We start from the raw sequence: 21,180 nt of genomic DNA on the forward strand, positions 1-21,180 counted from the left end.
AGTTTGCATGCCGTAATGAAGATCAAAGATCCCGTGTGCCGCAACTAAGACCCGACCCAGCCAAAGAAAAAAATGAGAATGTAAAAATAAATATTTAAAAAAAGAAAAACTTCTTGAGATCAAGCATCTCTCGGTCAATATGAACCTTAATTTGTTTTAAGGATCCCCTCTAAGAAAAACAAGGCATGTTTCAGTTTCTCCTTCACAAGACAGAATGACCCAGACCTGGTCACACCTCACATAATGCGGCCCCTCTTCCCACTTAGCTGCAAAGTTTCAGAATTCTGATGAAATATTTGGCTTCTGCTCCAAGCAGTGCTCAGCACTCCAGTGGCCTCCCCAAGTCCCACAGCAGCCAGATGAGACCTTTGGGGACGCCCTGGATAAGTGACACTCATCAGACTACCACTGGGGACCCCTATCATGTGTTCAGGCTCAGCAGTTCTCTCTCACACTTGACAATTTCACCCGGAAGCAGTTCCAAGCACATGAATGAAAGGTTAGTCTCTCCCTGCCCCCTCCAGTGCAGATCTCAAGGGTCACTCAGAAAGCACAGGTAGGAGTCAGCATCTCCCAACTCCTGTTTTAGCTCTGGGGGCCCCAAGTAAGAGTGAGGATCAGAAGGATGACAATAGACCATCATCCTTTTGTCATCTATGCCTTCTAATAGAAAGGCAAGGCCTCAGCCTCTGCATGCAGGAGCAGCCTGTGCAGGGAGGAAAGAAAAGTTTCCTAGACCTTCTTAGGGCCCCTGGAGTCTCAAAATTGAACTGATGAGACAGAATAACAGGAAAAAAGCATACACATTTATTTCATACACATTTTACAGGACATGGGAGCCTTCATAAGACAATGAAGACTCTAAGAAATGGTTCAAGCTCCAGGAGCTGGTGTTGGACAGCAGGGCCTGGCGTGTTGTAGTCCATGGGGTCGCAAAGAGTCGGACACGACTGAGCGACTGAACTGAACTGAACTGAAGAAATGGTTCAACCCAAGTGTTTCTATTCGAGGTTTGAGGAAGAACGGAAAGCCATGGAGAGGTAGGATTAAGGTATGAGTGAGGGTAGCCAGCTGGACACAACTCAGCAACTAAACCACCAAACCACCAGCGTAGTTGATTTACAATGTTGTGTTAGTTTCAGGTGTACAGTAAAGTGATTCAGTCATACATATACATATGTGCTTATGCTAAGTGCTCAGTCATGTCTGACTCTGTGTGACCACATGGACTGTAGCCTTCCAGGCTCCTCTGTCCATAGAATTCTTCAGTCAAGAATACTGGAGTGGACTGCCATTTCCTCCTCCAGGGGATTATCCCAACCCAAGGATCAAACCAGAGTCTCCTGCATCTCCTGTATTGCAGGCAGACTCTTACTGCTGAACCATCGGTGAAGGTTCTCATGTACATATATCCACTCTTTTTCAGATTCTTTTCTCATATAGGTTATCACAGAGGATTGAGTAGAGTTCCCTGTGCTATACAGTAGGTCTTTGTTGGTTATTTACTTTATATATAGTACTGTTCATACTTTCACCCTAAGCTCCTGATTTATCCCTATTCCCAATGCTTTGCTAATATTTCCCCTTTGGTAATCATAAGCTTGATTTCAGGATCTATAGGAATCCAGTTACTTCTGTTCATCATTTTTGGATTTTTTAAATGGAGCTGGAAGAAAATTACCCCAGTTATATAAAAATTTAAAATTTGAGGGTTCAGGGATAACAAGACCTTTTTTTTCAATTGGGTCTCTCCCTTTACCCAGCATTTCATTATGATAATTTTCAAATACACCAAAGCCAGAAGTGTACAGTGAACACCTATGTACCTACCACCAGATTCTACTTAGATTGTTGAGCTATTGCTTCATCTGTTTTGGACTATTTCTTTTTGACTCATCTCTCTGTTGATCAACTTTTCCTTAATCCCATGTTGCTCTGGATTTATCATGAGCCACGTGAGAAAACATGGGGTTGTACGTCAGCTCCCAGTGTGGTGCCCAGCTGCTGCTCGTCACCAGGATCTGTCCATGCACGGATGGGAGGCCCTCACAACACCCAACAGAAGCAAACAAGAGCAGAACACACAGCTGGTTAAACCTTTACAGGGACTCTTGAGGGTGCCAAGGGGCCTGGAGGCCCTGGCCCTCTTCAGAAGGTCTCACTGAGGAAGGCCAAGGCCAGTGCATTCTCATCTCACTCAAGAGAACCTATGAGAACCACCCCTGAGCTCTTGTTTAAATCTTCTTTTTTAATTGAAGTATAGTTTCTTGTTTGTTTGTTTTTGCTGCATGGCATGTAGGATTTTAGTTCCCTGACCAGGGACTGAACCCTGACCCTGCAGTAAGAGCTCGGAGTCCTAACCACTGAACCACCAGTGAAGTCCCTTTTGAAGTATAATTGATTTACAGTGCTTCAGGCATACTGCAAAGTGATTCAGTTTCATATATATCTATAAATATAGATATATGCTTTCAGATTCTTTTCCATGATAGGTTATCACGAGATATTGAATTCCTTGTGTTATGGGGAAGGCAATGAATGGCACCCCACTCCAGTACTCTTGCCTGGAAAATCCCATGGATGGAGAAGCATGGTAGGCTGCAGTCCATGGGGTCTCGAAGAGTCGGACACGACTGAGCAACTTCACTTTCACTTTTCACTTTTGTGAATTGGAGAAGGAAATGGCAACCCACTCCGGTGTTCTTGCCTGGAGAATCCCAGGGACAGAGGAGCCTGGTGGGCTGCCGTCTATGGGGTCGCACAGAGTCAGACACGACTGAAGCGACTTAGTAGCAGCAGCAGCCTTGTGTTATACAGTAGGTTCTTGTTGTTTATCTATTTTATATACAGTATACAGTAGGTCTGTTGTGTGTCTGTTAATCCTAAATTCCCAATTTATCCCTCCTCCCTTTCCCCTTTGGTAACCACAAGTTTGTTTTCTTTTTTTTCTTTTTCACAAGTTTGTTTTCTATGTCTTTGTTTAAACCTGAAAAAGAGAAGAGGAAGCAGGAATTGAAAAGCAGGTTTCTTCCCTATTTGACAACCCAAAGTCCATTTCTCCTACATACACATACCCCTACACACATAGCTACACACTCCTACTCACATCCCTATACAAACCCTTACACGTACACCCTTTACACACACACACATATATATACACATGAGGGCTCCTGTGTTGGATATTCTTAGAGAAAGTGGTTTCATTGGGATCTTTTCATTTGCGCTCAAATTTCATTTCTCCATTTGGGAAAAATCACATTTTCAAAATTGCTTTTACTCAATAGATTGGATGCCTCGGGAATTGGCTAAATCACAGTCCCAGCATGGTTTCACCACAATTTTATTTATTAACACCCTCCCTTCCTTGCAAATAAGAAATTGTGAAATCCTTTTTAAACGAAGGGCTCTTCTACTTACTGAGCCAGTTTTTCAAAAGCAGAAACCACTGACCCACTCACTGGTTTCCTTTGATACTTAGAGGTCAAAGGTTAATAAAATATATTAACACCAATTGCCAAGCTTCCAAAGTATTCTAAATTCGCCCATCTTGTGAGATCTGGCACCATCAATATCACTTTATAGATGAGGAAACCAACATTTAACCAACCAGTTACAAGGCTTGTTAAAAAGCTACTGATTAGTCAGTTGCAAAACACACACAGCACCCTCGGAACCAGGAAATGAATGGTCACTGAGCTGTGATAAGAAAACCCAACTTTCTTATTTGCTCTATTAGAAGCAGTGATTTAATCCATTCTTGAGAGAAGTTCCCTCTCCTGGCGTGCGTGCTCAGTCGCTTCAGTAATGCCTGACTCTTTACAACACTATGGACTGTAGCCCACCAGGCTCTGCTGTCTATGGGATTCTCCAGGCAAGAATACTGGAGTGGGTTGCCATGCACTCCTCCAGGGGATATTCCCGACCCAGGGATCAAACCTGTGTCTCTTATGTCTCCTGCATTGGCATGCAGGTTCTTTACCACCAGTGCCATGTGGGAACAGAATGAAAATCTTTGATCATCCTTCCCTCTAAGAGGGCAACCAGTTTTTCTGCTGCTAAGAACCATCATTTATCAAGTGATTCCAGAATCAGGCTTGGTTCTAAGACATGGAGCATCCAATGTGGGAATTCTTACCCATGGTCCACCCCAAGGGTACATGTATAGAACTGGGGGTTTCCTCAGCTTGGATTGGAAAGAAAATCACGTCTTTATTCCCACTAACTTCTAAGTGGAATTTAGCATTTCTATTACAATGAAGACAACAATGTGACTCTGTCCCCAGGGGAAAACCCAGATATTTTTGTACAACATGACAGTTGATACAGAGATATCCAGAGATCTTTTACAGATATCACTACTTTTTTTTAATAATAGTGAATTAATCTGCTGCCATTTAAATTGCAGGTGGTACAGTGGTAAAGAATCTGCCTGCCAACACAGGAGATACAAGAGACAAGAGTTTGATTCCTGGGTCAGGAAGATCCCCTGGGGTAGGAAATGGCAACTTACTTCAATATTCTTGCCTGGGAAATTCCATGGACAGAAGAGATTCGTGGGCTACAGTCCATGGGATTGCAAACAGTCAGATACTGAGTAACTGAGCGTGTGCGTGCGTGCGCGCACACACACACACACATTTAAATCTTAATCAAGCTGTGCTTATTAAATCACACACATACATTATTAGTTTGTGTGTGTGCTCAGTCACTTCAGTCATGTCCAACTTTTGCAACCCTACGGACCGTAGCCTACCAGGCTCTTCTGTCCGTGGGATTCTCCAGGCAAGAATATTTGAGTGGGTTGCCATGCTCTCCTCCAGGGGATTTTCCCAACCCAGGGATTGAACCTGGGTCTCCTGCATTGGAGGCAGATTCTTTACTGCTGAGCCACTGGGAAAACCCCTATACATTAGCTTAGTATCTTGATAACCCAGATAGAAGTTTTGATATCAAGCTTTGTAAACCACCTCTTTTATCATTTTTATTTGTAGTAAAACCCAGGTAGTAATATAAAATTGACCATCTTAACCATTTTTCGGTATACAATTCAATAACATTAATTGTTGTTGAGTTGCTCAGTTGTGGCTGAATCTTTGCAACTCCATGGACTGGAGAACACCAGGCTTCTCTTTCACTATCCCGGAGTTTGCTCAAACTCATGTCCATTGATTTCATTCACAATATTGTGCCAACATCACCACTATCCATCTCCAGAACTTTGTCTTACAAAACTCAAACCCTACACCCATTAAACAATAACACCCATTCTCCTCTCCCTCAGCTGCTAGCAATCACCATTCTACTTTTTATCTCTATGAATTTGACTAGCCGGACCTCAAATAGGTGGGATTATACAGTATTTGTCCTTTTGTGATTGGCTTACATCACTTAGCTTAACATCCTCAAGGTTCATCCATGTTGTGGCATGTGTCACAATTCCCTTCTTTTTTAAGGCTGAATATTCCATTGCATGTATGTACCACATTTTATTACTCATTCATCCATCCATGGAAACTTGGATTGGATATAATTATTTCTTTGTTATATCATGTATTTTATTATGTGCATTTTAATCTTTTTTAAAGACCTTATTGAATTTATTACAGTATGGCTTCTGTTTTATGTTTTTTGGTTTTTTGGCTGCAAGGGATGTGGGATCTTAGCTCTCAGACCAGGGATTGAATTCGCACCCCCTGCTTTGGAAGGTAAAGTCCTAACCATCGCACTGCCAGGGAAGTTCTTTATTATATGCATTTTAAAATGTTATCTTGAGAGGAGGTCCATTGACTTCATCAACCATCCAAGGGATTCATGTGTAATACATAAAGGGGGAAGAAGCCCAGTGAGACAGACATGAGGAAGTGGGCTCAGAGAAGTTTACATTTGCCCAAGGTCACCCAGGAGGGAGTCAAGTCCAGCTCGGTCAGACTTGACCGAGGTCAGTATGACTTCCTTTGCACAGCGAATGGCTCTGTTTTCAATGGACACTTGATGTTTTCCCAGAGAGGCCCTCCAGGAACACTGTGAAAGGAATGAAGATGCCTTCATCCTAGCACTGAAATTCAAGGTATAAGTCACCATTTGTGGGAGGAAAGTCCAGCCCTCTCTTCACTCCCATTTCTCAGGCAGCGCTCCTGTGTCTAGGTCTTCACTCACCTCTGTCCAACTCCTGAGTGAAGACCCCAGGACAGCTGAGACACAAGGGGGCCTCTGATGTCTCCTAAGGTACCTAAACCCCCAGATCTGGGACAGTGGGGAGTGTGCACCCCATTAAACCCTTAAGTCTGTGAGCAGACCACTAGGATACCCTCATCCTCACTCAACAGCTGGAAGAGGGCAATGATTCCCAAGCCCCTCCCCAAGTCATATTGACAAACAGTCACACAACTTTAACTCCCAATATAAACTTTCAGGACCTGTAATTTCTCTAGTTTAACAAAACTTCCCCCTGAGAAAACTAAATACTGAGATTATTCACGCTGGTGTAATGGGAGACCCTCTCAAAAATGCTAAACTCTCTGACATCACCATATAATGATTCTTTGTCTTGTGAGCACTGATGGGGATAATAATAACAGGGGGGAAAGGGGAGGAGGGATAAATTGGGAGATTATGGCTCACATATACACACTAACACACTACTGTATATAAATAGATAAGTAATAAGGACCTACTGTATAGCAGAGGGATCTCTACTCTATACCCTGTAATGACCTATATGGAAAAAGAACCTAAAAAAAGAGTGGATACAAGTATATGTACAACTGATCCACTTTGCTATACAGCAGAAACTAACACAACATTGTAGATCAACTATACTCCGATAAAAAATAATTTAGAAAATAAATAATAGTAGCTATTATTGATTGGCACCTTCTATGTGCCAAGCGTGTTAATTCTCCAACAATCATAGGTAGCAGGGGCAACTACTGCCCCTCATTTTACAGAAGAGGAAATAGAAGCCCAGAATGGTCAGTAATATTCAAGAGTCACATAGCTGGTGAGTGACTTGAACTGTGACTCCAGGTGGTCTGCATGAAGCGCATCATGCCAAGGATCTGGGAATTTTCTTTCTAAGACACAAGCCTGCAGTTGCAACAAGAGAGGAAGGCATATAAATGTCTGTGAATTTCTTGGTTACACTTTTTTTTCACTTTGTGTAGGAGATAAAATACAGTAAGTTCCCTACATGCAAACCTTCAAGTTGCAAACTTTGAAAGATGCAAATGTGCCTGTCTGCCAGGCTCTGTATGCCAGCTGTTGTACGGGTGTTGTTGTTCAGTCACTCAGTCATGTCCGACTCTTTACGACCCCATGGACTGCAGCCTGCCAGGCTTCCCTGTCCTTCACTATCTCCCAGACCTTGCTCAAACTCATGTCCATTGAGTTGGTGATGTCATCCAACCATTCTATCCTCTGTCGTCCCCTTCTTCTCTTGCCTTCAGTCTTTCCCAGCATCAGGGTCTTTCCTAATGAGTTGGCTCTTTGCATCAGGTGGCCAAAGTATTGGAGTTTCAGCTTTACCATCAGTCCTTCCAATGATTATTCAGGCTTTATTTCCTTTAGGAGTGACTGGTTTGATCTCTTTGCAGTCCAAGAGACTCTCAAGAGTCTTCTCCAACACCCCAGTTCAAAAGCATCAATTCTTCGGTGCTCAACTTTCTTTATGGTCCAACTCTCACATCCATGCATGACTATTGGAAAAACCATAGCTTTGACTAGATGGACCTTTGTCTATCTAGCAAAGTAACATCTCTGCTTTTTAATATGCTGTCTAGGTTTGTCATAGCTTTTCTTCCAAGGAGCAAGTGCCTTTTAATTTCATGGCTGCAGTCACCATCTGCAGTGATTTTGGAGCCCCGGAAAATAAAGTCTGCCATTGTTTCTATTGTTTCCCCATTTATTTGCTGTGAAGTGATGGGACCAGATGATCCCATCTTAGTTAAACCATGATCTTAGTTTTTTGAATGTTGAGTTTCCAGCCAGCTTTTTCACTCTCCTCTTTCACTTTCATCAAGAGGCTCTTTAATTTCTCTTCACTTTCTGCCATAAAGGTAGTGTCATCTGCATATCTGAGGTTGATATTTCTCGCAGCAATCTTGATTCCAGTTTGTGCTTCATCCAGCCCAGCATTTCACATGATGTACTCTGCATACTGTACTGTAAGATTAAAAATGTTTATTTTTTGTGTTTGTTTTTTATGCATGTATTATTTGTCTGAAAAGTATTATAAACCTATTACAGTATGGTACTATATTACCAATTATGTTAATAAGACACCTAGGCTAACTTTGTTGGACTTATGAACAAATTAGACTTACGAATGTGCTCTCAGAACAGAACTCCTTCATAAGTAGGGGACTTACTGTAGTTTTATTTCAAGAAGCAAATTAACAGCTAAGAGCCCAGATTCTAGGAATATTCAAATTCACTAGATACCAGAGAAGTGCAAATTAAAACAACATTACGACAGAGGATTTGCACTCATCAGAATAGCAAAAATTATGGAGGTGGAAATGAGAGAGGAGGAATGTTGGCAAAACTGTGCAGAGAGGCAGGAAGGCAAAGAGCTCAGAGCCCAAGTGCCACAACCAGTCTGAGGAAGGCACACCCACCCGGACACTCCTGAGCTGGTTTCCTTATCTGCAAACGGAGGTGATTTTATCTACTTCATAGAATTGCTGCGAGGATTTCAACAGCTAATGACACCCAGTGCTGGGAAGGGCACCTATGCCAAGTAAGGGCTTTGAAAATAGCACATGCAAGCCTGAGCTCCCAGTAGACAAGGCCTTTTCTCTTGTCATTGGCTGTATCCTAGTGCCTAGAAGATCCCCTGGAAAAGGGCATAGCAACCCACTCCAGTATTCTTGCCTGGAGAATTCCATGGACAGAGGAGCCTGGTGGGCTATAGTTCAAGGGGTTGAAAAGAGTCAGACATAACTGAGAGACTAACACTAACTCAGTTAATATTTGTTGAATAAATGAATGCATTTGCAAATTATATGGGGAGAAGGCGACATCTCAGCATCACTTGATGGAACATCAAATAGTGAAAAATTGAAAATCTTAGAAACTGGGACAACACGGAAGGAAAATTAAGTGTTTGGCCATTCCGTGAGCCAGTTGTCTCACTTAGATGTATCTCAAGAGTTCCTCCTCTGGTTCACAAAGGGGGACAAACCAGGGGGCAATCCAGGGAACAAGTGAGTCAATGTGGGAAAGCCACACGATAGAAGATGCCGTAGCAGTTAGAAGTGATCATCCAGGGACTTCCCTGATGGCCCAGCGGGTAAGACTTTGCCTTCCAATGCAGGGGCTGTGGGTTCGATCCCCGGTGGGGGAGCTAAGATCCCACATGCTTTGCAACCAAAAAGCCAAAACAAAACAGAAGCACTATTGTAACAAATTCAATAAAGACTTAAAGTAAAAAGTGATCATCCAGAGCAGGGCTTGGCAAACCTTCCGTGAAAGGTCAGATAATAAATATTGTAGGCTTTTCAGGCCACAGGATCTCTGTCACAGCCTTAGATGATATGCAAGGCTGTTTCAACAGAACTATTCACGAACTCTCAAATTTGAATTTCATATAATATTTATGTGTCCCAAAATATTACTCTTCTTTTGAGTTTCCCCACCACCACCAAGTTGTTTAAAAATCTTAGCTTGCAGGCTGCTCAAAAACTGTTGGGAAATGTGAGACTGGACACTGCAAAACTCCTAGAGGAAAACATAGGCAAAACACTCTCTGACATAAATCGTAGCAATATCTTTTGATCCATCTCCCAGAATAATGGAAATAAAAACTAAAATAAACAAATGGGATCTACTTAAATTCAAAAGCTTTTGCACAACAAAGGAAACAATAAACAAAACAAAAAGACAACCCACAGATTGGGAGAAAATATTTGCAAATGATGTCACCAACAAGGGATTAGTCTCCAAAATTTACCAACAGTTCATGATGCTTAACAGCATCAAAACAGACAACCCAATCAACAAATGGGCAGAGAACCTAAATAGACATTTCTCCAAAGAAGACATAAATATGGCCATGAGGCATATGAAAAGATGTTCAACATCACTAATCACTAAAGAAATGCAAATTAAAACTACAGTGAGATATCACCTCACAACAGCTAGAATGGCTATCATCAAAAAATCCACAAACAATAAATGCTGGAGAAGGTGTGGGCCCTACACTGTGGATCCAACACTTACACTGTTGGTGGGAATGTAGATTGGTGCAGCCCACTATGGAGAACAGCATGAAGGTACCTTAAAACACTAAAAATTGAGCTACCACATGACCCTGCAATTCCACTCCTGGGCATATATCCAGAGAAAAACGTGATCCAAAAGGATACATGTAGCCAAATGTTCACTGCAGCACTGTTTACAACCACCAAGACATGAAAGCAACCTAAAATGTCCATGGACAGAGGAATGGATGAAGAAGATGTAGTACATATACACAATGGAATACTCCTTAGCCATTAAAAAGAATGAAATAATGCCATTTACAGCAACATGGATGGAGCTAGAGATTGTCTCACTGAGTGAAGTAAGACAGACAGAGAAGGAGAAATATTGTTATGAAAACCCTCATATGTGAAATCTAAAAAGAAATGATACAAATGGACTTACTTATAGAACAGAAAGAGATCCACACACTTAGAGAATGAACTTATGGCTGCCAGTGGGAAGGATGGGGTGAAGGGATAGTCAGGGAGCTGGGGATGCACATGTATACACTGCTGTATTTAAAATGGATAACCAACAAGGACCTACTGTTTAACACAGGAAACTGCTCGATGTTGTGTGGCAGCCTGGATGGGAGGGGAGTTTGGGTGGAATGGATACATGTATATACATGGCTGAGTCCCTTTGCTGTACACCTGAAACTATCACAACATTGTTAATCAGCTATACCCCGATATAAAATAGAAAGTTTTAAAAATGTTAAAAAAAAAATTGCTGGGGCCCAGATTTTGCCCATGAGCCATCATTTGCTGAGCCGTGTTCTAGATGTGTGTCAACAACATGGATGAATTCCAGAAACACAACCAACAAAGCTGGTAATCTTGGACAGGATGGGGGTTAAAGAGGAATGACCATACATCTGAGATTTCCAGAGAAAGACTAGTTTATCCCAGGTTGTCCCAGTAAATAATAGCCCATATCTCACTCTCAAAAGCCCCAGATCAAATGATGAATTATATGTGCCCTCCCCAGTTAAACCATCATTCTTGTTACATAAATTACAGACATTCAGAACAACCATCAAGAGGAGGACACTGGAACCTACCAAAAAAAGATACCCCATGTCCAGAGACAAAAGAGAAACCACAATGAGACGGTTTGATAAGCACCTAGTCTCTTCCTATCTAAAAAAATAAAAATAAAAAATTAAGCAAGAACAATAATTCTTCAAAAAAAAACAGACATTCATTCATGTATCCCCCAACATCTAGAAAAGAGGTTGGTGACTTTTTTTTACTCATAAAGGACCAGATAATAGATATTATAGGCCTTGTGCCATGTGACCTATTGATGAAGCCTGAAAACAGTCAGAGACAACACAGAAATGAAGGTGCGAGGCCAGGTACCACTAAAACTTCCTGATGGACGTTGAAATTTGAGGGTCATATAACTTTCATGTATCACAAAATTTTATCCTTCTTTGGATTTTTTTCAATCATTTGAATATGTGAAAACACTTTCAGCTCATGGGTCGTATACAATCTGGCAATGGGCTAGATCTGGCCCAAAGGCTGTAGTTTGTTGGCTATCAGTCTGGAAGAACACCTGGCCCCATGGTAGGTGCTGCAGAAATGTCTGTTTTTAGCTGAGTGCACTTACCATCAACAACCATGCCTGTCTTAAAAGGGCACATGCAGATTTAAGGACAGATAAACACCTGAGAGGGCTTCCCTGGGAGCCCAGATGGTAAAGAATCTGACTGTCATGCGGAGACCTGGGTTCGATCCCTAGGTCAGGAAGATTCCCTGGAGAAGGAAATGGACACTCCAGTATTCTTGCCTGGAGAATCCGATGGACAGAGGAGCCTGGCGGCCTATAGTCCAGGCAGTTGCCAAGAGTCGAACATGACTTAGTGACTCACACAAACGCCTGAGTGAGGGTCGAGGAGACACTTAGGAGGAAATGGGGATGGGAAATAAATGACAAAAATAATGAAATAAGAAAAGCTTCACCCAGACTGAGAAAGATGACATTTAATCATGAACTGAGTTGGGTGACAAATGCAACTCCACTTCTGAGGCAAGAAAAAAGGAAAACAAAGAAGAAAAGAAAACAGGGCTCTGGAGCCAGAGAGCCTAGATTTGAAATTCTGAGGCTGCCCCCACTGTCTGGTGACTTTGAGCAAGTTTAACTTCTCAAAGGTTCTTTGGAAAATGGAGCGAAATATGGGACCTTCTTCCTAAGGCTGCTGTGAGGACTGAATGAATCCATACAGGAAAGGGCTTGGCACCCTGTCTGGTCAATGAATGTTATACTGTTGTGGCTGTTTTCCATAAAGAACAGAGAGAAACGTATGCCCCAGAGGTACAAATAAGGTGACTGAGCACAGGTGATTAGGGCTTCCCTGGTGGCTCAGGTGGTAAAGAATCTGCCTGCAGTGCAGGAGACGAGGGTTCGATCTCTGGGTGGGGAAGATCCCCTGGAGAAGGAAATGGCAACCCACTCCAGTATTCTTGCCTGGGAAATTCCATGGACAGAGGAGCCTGGCAGACTACAGTCCATGGGGTCACAAAGAGTTGAGACCACTTAGTGACTGAATAACAGCAACAGAGAGGTGATTGAGAGAACAGGCTCTGGAGCCAAGAACTCCAGCTTTGCCACATACTGGCTGTGTGACCTTGACCAAGTCCTGTGTGCTTTCTGTACCTCAGTTTCCTCAGCTGGGCAATGCTGATAACAGTAGTGCTTGCCTCACCGGGTTGAGGTAAAAATTAAATTACTCAAAACATAGCCTAGCACACAAGTGCTCAGGTACGTTAGTATGTTACCACTCTGGACCACAATTTCTGCCCCAGGGGAAATTAAGAAAGGAGTCAGAACAACAATCCCATGTGATACACTCCAAAAGGTCCAGGGAGCTGGGCTGTGGGCTTTGAGCAAGGATTCAGTGGAGGAAACATCTAACATGAGAGACAAGACCAAAACAAACAAACAGAAAGTAATTATTCTGATGAAACAGACATAATGTTGTGTGCAAGAAAACATCAGAGAAACTATCATTAATAGCTTCAGAGAGTTAAATAAAAAAAAAAATTGCCTCCATAAAACAAGAATCATGGCTATAATCAAGGAGAAAATAAGGGAATAGGAATGATCTTTTGAAAAATAAAAATATAGTTGCTAAAAAAAATTCGATAGAAAGACTGAAGTTAAAGTTGGTGGAGAAATTTTACAGAAAGTAGAACAAAAAGAAAAATTTGAAACACACACACAAAAAAGATTCTTTAGATGATGTATTATTGCAGGAGGTTCAGTAGCTAACTAAAGAATTTTAGAAAGAGAGAACCAAGAAAACCATGGGGAAGAAATTATCAGAGTAATAATGTAACAAACCTTTCCAGAATTGAAGGAGAAGACTATCTGGAAAGAAGCGATCAACTTATGCCCAGAACAATGAATGAAAAACAAGATCTCCAGGAAGACAAAGTCACCATCTTCAATTTCAGAAGAAAAGTGGTAAGAGGATTATGAAAGATGTTAGAGAAAATGCAGATTACTTGAATGACCAAGAATACAATGGCCTTCTCAAAACAACAAGAGAAGCTAGAGCGCAGTGGAAAAAATATCTTCAAAGGGCTGAGAAAAAATAATTTTCAACCTGTTATTCTGTATACAACCAGATTATCAGTAAAGTTTGAAAGTGGAATAAAGCCATGGTAAGGAAGTCCCAGGATGACAGCTGATATAACTCCCAGAAAGCAACTGAGAATAAAGGTTTGAAGACTCCAAAAAATATAAAAATGAAAGTGATAATTATCTGACAGATTTGACTATAAGGAAAACCTTAAGAACTTTCTACACCTTTTGGAAGGTATAGGGAGATGTAGATGTTCAAAGAAAACAAAACAAATGAAAAAACAAGGCAATTAATAACTAAAAAAAAAAAAAGTTGCACAAGAAAAGCTACTTCTTGGCTCAGTATTGAGTAAAATTTATGTAGTCACAATAATGAAAATATTATATGTATATTTAACCAAAATTTGTGATATAACTATACTTTAAAAATGGAGGAAATGATAATGGAGCATGTGTGTTAAAAATCCTCACCAATCAGGACTTCCCTGGTGGTCCAGCAGTTCAGAATCCCCATGCCAATGCAGGGGGACACTCAATCTCTGGTTGGAGAACTAAGATCCCAGGGGCCATGGGGCAATTAGGTCTTGAGCATCACAACTGGAGAGGCGACGCACCTCAACTGAGACCTGATGCAGGCAAATAAATAAATAAAAAGGAAAAAAGAGAGAGATATTTTTAAAAATCCTCACTGATCATAACAGGAAATCAACAGATGATCTCTAAGATAGGTAAATCAAAATATTATATAACAGCTTTATTATTTAAAAAGAAGGAAATCTGTAAGAAGCAACTAAAAGAATGGTTACTTCGAAAGGGTAGGTGGGGACTGAAGAGAACATGGGACTGTAGCCTTTGCTACTGATGTTTTGGCACTGATTGGCTTTTAACAAAAAGCATTTTAGGGCTTCCTTGGTGGCTCAGTGGTTGAGAATTCACCTGCCAGTGCAAGAGACATTGGCACCCTTGCATTGGCATGAGTTGCATCGCTGATCTGTAAGATCCCACATGCCATGGAGCAACTAAGTTCATGCACCCTGGAGCCTGCACTCCACCCAATAGGAGAAGCCACCGCAACCAGAAGCCTGAGCACCGCAAGTAGAGAAAAAGCCTGCACAGCAGTGAAGACTAGGACAGCTGAAAAAAATAAATAAATAACTTTTTAAAAAATAATAATAATTTAAAAAATCTAAGGCCTAGGCCAAATAGGGGAGGCAGATCTTAATTCTGGTAGGTTCTAAGATATTTAAATGAAAAGCAAAGTAAGTCATGATGAAAGAAAAACAGCTTGCCTTGGTATTATATTATTTTATCTTTCAAAAATGCTTCTGGCAACCAAAGCAGTAATGAGTACACCTAATGCCCAGCTTCTAGTTTCTAAATGTCTCTTCTGACTGAAAGGAGCCAGGGCTGTTTAGAGGAATGGCTGATTCCAGGCTTGGCACAGGAAAAGTATAAGGTGAGCCTGGAACACTTTGTTATGCCAGAAAGCAAGAATGTACTCAAAGAGTAATGGGAACACATCAAAAGGACCTAAAGCCAGTTTACAGGGCTTCCCCAGGCCATAATTAGGACAATTTGATCATTAAAAACACTAATGACTATAATTATTGCAAAACATTGAATAAATAAAATCCAAGAGTTCATGGTGACTACAAAAAAAAAACCAAAAAGGAAAAAAAATTAGCTACCATTGCAGATGACTATTGTGATTTAGTCGCTAAGTCATGTCTGACTCTTGCAACCCCATGAACTGTAACCCGCCAGGCTCCTCTGTCCATGGGATTCCATTGCATGGGTTGCCATTTCCTTCTCCAAGGGATCTTCCCAACCCAGGAATCAAACCCAGGTCTCCTGCATTGTGGGCAATGACTATCTACAGGAGAGGACTCTTAGGCCAACCTATTCTGAAAATTGATAACAAGTTAAGTATTTAGGGGGAATTGCAGTTCATCTCCAGTTAATGAAGAAAAGTTATTCTTTACAAAAGAATGTAGAATAAATTATATATTTAAAATTTTGCCATTCTGCAACCCCTAGTGAAGTAACTGAATCAGGCAAAGATCGTCAGTGGATGTTAAAAACATTAAGTAAAAGGTTGTAGGGAAATGGGATATTTGCCTTATGCCTAAGTATCATCCAGAGATCACCTGCAAATTGCAGAGGGAAAGTATAGCTTTTCTGTGGAGGGATCCAGTGGTCACAATCTTAACTAGAGTCCAAATTTAGCATCATTGAAAGTAAGACAATCAGACATTGTGTTCCTGATGGGTGTAATAGGACATACTTGGCTGTACCCGCAAAGCGATCTGGCCATTATTTAACCTGAATTTGATCATGACTTTACACCACAGTGCAAGAAAAACAGAGGAGAGAGGAATGCTCTAAGGAATGTCATGAGGAACAAATCAGGTGACTCCAGAATGTATCATGAATCCAGTTGATCCTTGAACAACGCAGGGGTTAGGGATACTGACCCTACAAAAATTTGAAAATCACAGTATAATTTATAATCTGTTCCTCTGTATTTGTGGTTCCCTATCCTCCTATTCAACCAGTCAGATAGGGTTATTTGGAATCATCTCAGCGTATCTACCTAATTATTAGTTACTTATTAGGTTTATTTATTAGGGGCTTCTCTGGTGGCTCAGACGGTAAAGAATCTGCCTGCAATGTGGGAGACCAGGTTCAGTTCCAGGGTTAAGAAGATCCCCCAGAGAAGGGAATGGCTCCCCACTCCAGTATTCTTGCCTGGAGAAGAATTCCATGGACAGAGGAGCCTAGTGGGCTACAGTTCATGGGGTTCATGGGGTCACAAAGAGTTGGACATGGCTGAGCAACTAACACTTTCACTTTTATTAGTTCCAAAAAGGGGGAAATGGTATTTTTATGCTGATGGTATTTTACAGTGGAGAATAGCAGGACAAAAAGTACACCACACTGCCTCTATGGTATTCATGCCCAAAATTATTATATTAATGAGAAAATTCCTGAATTTTATAATAGCACAGTACTGAGTTATACATATTATTATTATTATTTTATATATCTAGAGAGAGGGAGTGATAAAGCAAATGTGACAAAATTTTATCAGTTGCTGAATCTGGATAAAGGGTACACAGGAGTTCTTTCTACTATTCTTACAACTCTATCCTAAATTTTAAATTATTTCAGAGAAAAAAATTTTTAGAAAAATCTAAGTTAGACCTGGACCAGTTAAGGAGGCAATTCCTAAAAATATAGGGATTAAGAAAACATTTAAATCTTGATCAAATAAGTTACATTATTTAAACACATTTTATTATGTTGGCATTTCTTTTAGTTTTCAGGAATACTTGTTGACTTCATGGAACTGGCAGAGCTGGGACTCCAAGGTAAGGAGGCATGCATGGCCAAGTGACTGAGCTGCAAACTGAAGTCTGCTCCCAGACATTCTGGTTCTCGGCCAGTATCCTTTCTCTCCAGCTGAATTGGCTCATCCTTAAGCTGGAAGCCAGCCCCCCAGAAAAGCTATTGTGGAACCCCTCAAGCCCTCAGCATCTGCCCAGCACTGGCACCCACATGCTTTATACTCTAGGAATGTTTTCCAATTATTCTGTTGCCACCCCCGCCTGGATTAGACCACTTTCTCCAGGCCATGACTGGGTTGTGTGTTTTTACACTACAGTTTTAGCACAGTGCTAAAGGCAGAAGAGCATAAGGCATAAGAGCTCAGAAAATCTTTTCTGATCCATTATTTTCAGAAAGCATTTAATAAATAAATACTCAGAAGATAGGATATGAGTAAGAACAGATACTTTTGGGCCATCTAACAATCTTTGGGCTTAATGTGTAAGGGATATGAACATACAAGCAAAAAAACCAAGATAATTTATAAAGCACATTTCAAATAAGTAGAAATTCTTTTTCCCTTTTTAAAAAAAAATTTGTTATTTTTTTGAGTATCGTTGCTTTAGGGCTTCTCTGGTGGCTCAGTGGTAAAGAATTGACCTGCCAATGCAGGAGACTCAGGAGACTGGAGTTTGATCCCTGGGTCGGGAAGATCCCTGGAGTAGGAAATGGCAACCCACTCCAGTATTCTTGCCTGGGAAATCTCATGGACAGAGAAGCCTAGTGGGCTGCAGTCCATGTCGTCGCAAAAAAGTAAGACATGACTTAGCAACTAAACAATGTAGTTGCTCTAACAACGTTGTGTTAGTTTCCACTGTTCAGCAAAATGAATCAGCTGTACATATACAATCCATGGAGTCACAACGAGTCGGACACGACTGAGAAACTAACACTTTCACTTTTTTTCATACCTGTACATATATCCCTTCCCTTTTGGACTTCCTTCCCATTCAGGTCACCACAGTGTATTAAGTAGAATTCCCTGTGCTACACAGTAGGTTCTCATTAGTTATCTGTTTTAAATACAAGTATCAATAGTGTAAATGTGTCAATCCCAATGCCCTAATCCCTCCCACCCACCAGTAGAACTTTTTTTTTTAATTGAAGTATAGTTGATTCACAATGTTGTGTTAGTTTCAGGTGTAAACAAGCAGAACTTTTGACCTGTTTCCAAAGTACTGTTTCAAGCTGAAACTCAGAGATGAACTTGGCTAGGAGTGGGAGGACTGCTTCCCTCTGGCCTTATCAATTCTCTTCCTCAAGGGGTTATTTACCTTCTTCAAGATTGTGTTTGCTGGTCTTCCCAACTGGCCTGAAAACTTCTGGGGAAAGGGACAGACGTTGTGGTTTTGTCCCTCTGTGAACTTTCTCCCGTTTCTGCACACTCAGCTCTGCCCACTTGCAGCAAGCATCCCAGGCCTGGAGGGGCCGCCTACACCCAGTGCCTCAGCCTCAATCTTGCCAGAGAGAGTGGGCCAGGGAGATGGACAGAGCACAGCTTCAGGATCTGACAAACCCTGGACAGTGACTGATGGGCGAGGTGACATTCTCACACAATTCATACAGCCTCTGAGCTTCAGTTCCTTCTGCTGCAAAATGAGGGAAGTGGGAATTCCCCAGCAGTCCAGTGGTTAGGACTTGGAGCTCCCACTGCAGGGGGAAATGGGTTCAATTCCTGGTTGAGGAACTAAGATCCCATCAAAAAAGCACAAAATGGAGGTAGTAAAACTGACTTCTTGGGCTTCCCTGATAGTCTAGTGATTAAGAATCTGCCTGCCAATGCAGGGGACATGGATTCAATCCCTGGTCCAGGAAGAGTCCACATGCCACAGGGCAACAAAGCCCGTGCACCACAACTACTGAGCCCGAGATCTAGAGCCTGTGTTCGGCAACAAGAGAAGCCACCACAGTGAGAAGCCCACACACAACACAACTAGACAGTAGCCCCTGCCAGCCACAACTAGGGAAAAGCCTGTGCACAGCAACAGAGACCTAGTGTGGTCAGAATAAATTTTTTTAAAAAAACTGACTACTCCCCCAAAATGACTGGGTGGCTCGTGATGACAAGGCCTCTGTGTTTCATCCAGTGTTTGGAAACCTTAGTGACCATCAGGGGTGTTCTGTCCAATTTTGTCCCCTGTTTGCAGAGCTATCCCTGGGGGGGGTGGTGGTGGTAAAGTCACTCATTCTTACTGTCTCCACTCCTTCCTATCTCTCCAAGTTTTGTTGTTGTTCAGTCACTAAGTGTGTCTGAATCTTTGTGATCCCATGAACTGCAGCACACCAGGCTCCTCTGTCCTCCACTATCCCCTGGAGTTTGCTCAGATTCATGTCCATTGAGTCGGTGATGCCATCCAACCATCTCATCCTCTGTCACCCCCTTCTTCTTCTGCCCTCAATCTTTCCCAGCATCAGAGTCTTTTCCAATGAGTCGGCTCTTCGCATCACGTGGCCCAAGTATTGGAGCTTCAGCTTCAGCATCAGTCCTTCCAATGAATATTCAGGGCTGATTTCCTTTAGGATTGACTGGTTTCATCTCCTTGCAGTCCGAGGGACTTTCAAGAGTCTTCTCCAGGACCACAATTCAAAAGCATCAATTCTTCAGTACTCAGCACCTCTCCAAGTTGGTTCAGGTATAATCTGGTCAATATCGACAGCAGGTATCAGAGATGAATGTGCAGGACAGTATTTCTTCCCTAGGAGGCCATAAAAAGCAGGAGGCACCCACTCCAGAGCCAGGCTGCCTGGGTTCAAATCCCAGCTCCACAATGTACCCGCCCTGTGAACCTCTATGCTCCAGCTTCCTCATCTATAATGTGAAGTCGCTCAGTCGTGTCCGACTCTTTGCGACCCCATTGACTACCCTCTCAGGCTTCTCCATCCATGGGATTTTCCAGGCAAGAGTACTGGAGTGGGCTGCCATTTCCTTCTCCATAAAATAGGAACAATAACAACAGCAGCTACGCTGTAGGATTATTCTGAGGATTAGATTCATCAACACATAATTACAGAGCGCTCTGCTAGTATTGCATTTCATTGAATCTAATACGATGGTATACTAAGAAATTAAGTGTATTGCCAATTAAACTAAGACATATCATCAGTGGAACTGGAACTGAAATTACATATTGATCTTAGAAATGTGAAACAAAATATATGTCTTAAATACGATATCCTTATATGTGGAATCTAAAAAGAAATGATATAAATAAACTTACTAACAAAAAAGAAAAGCTATAACAAACCTAGTCAGCATATTAAAAAGCAGAGGCATCACTTTGCTGACAAAGGTCGATACAGTCAAAGCTATGATTTTTCCAGTAGTCAAGTATGGATGTAAGAGTTGGACCATACAGAAGGCTGAATGTCAAAGAACTGATGCTTTCCAACTGTGGTGCTGAAGAAGATTCTTGAGAGGCCCTTGGATAGCAAGGAGATCAAACCAGTTAATCCCAAAGAAAATCAGTACTGAATATTCATTGGAAGGACTGATGCTGAAACTGAAGCTCCAATACTTTGGCCACCTGATTCGAAGAACTGACTCATTGGAAAAGACCCTGATGCTGTGAAAGATTGAAGGTAGGAGGAGAAGGAGATGACAGAGGATAAGATAGTTGGATGGCTCCACCAACTCAATGGACATGAGTTTAAGCACACTCTGGGAGATGGTGAAGGACAGGGAAGCCTGACATGCTGCAGTCCATGGGGTCCCAAAGAGTTGAACATGACTTAGCGACTGACCAACAACAACTTAAAAACAGAAAGAGACTCATAGACTTAGAAAATGAACTTATGGTTGCCAGGAGGAAGGGATAGTTAGAGACTCTGGGAAGGTCATGTACACACTGCTATATTTAAAATGGATAACCAACAAAAAGACCTATCTTATAGCTCATGGAACTCTGCTCAATGCTACGTGCCAGCCTGCATGGGAGGGGGATTTGGGGAGAACGG

The sequence above is a fragment of the Giraffa tippelskirchi genome, chromosome 5 (assembly GCF_054371585.1).
Source record: "Giraffa tippelskirchi isolate mGirTip1 chromosome 5, T2T-mGirTip1v1.2.pri, whole genome shotgun sequence".
In the NCBI taxonomy this organism is placed as follows: Eukaryota; Metazoa; Chordata; class Mammalia; order Artiodactyla; family Giraffidae; genus Giraffa; species Giraffa tippelskirchi.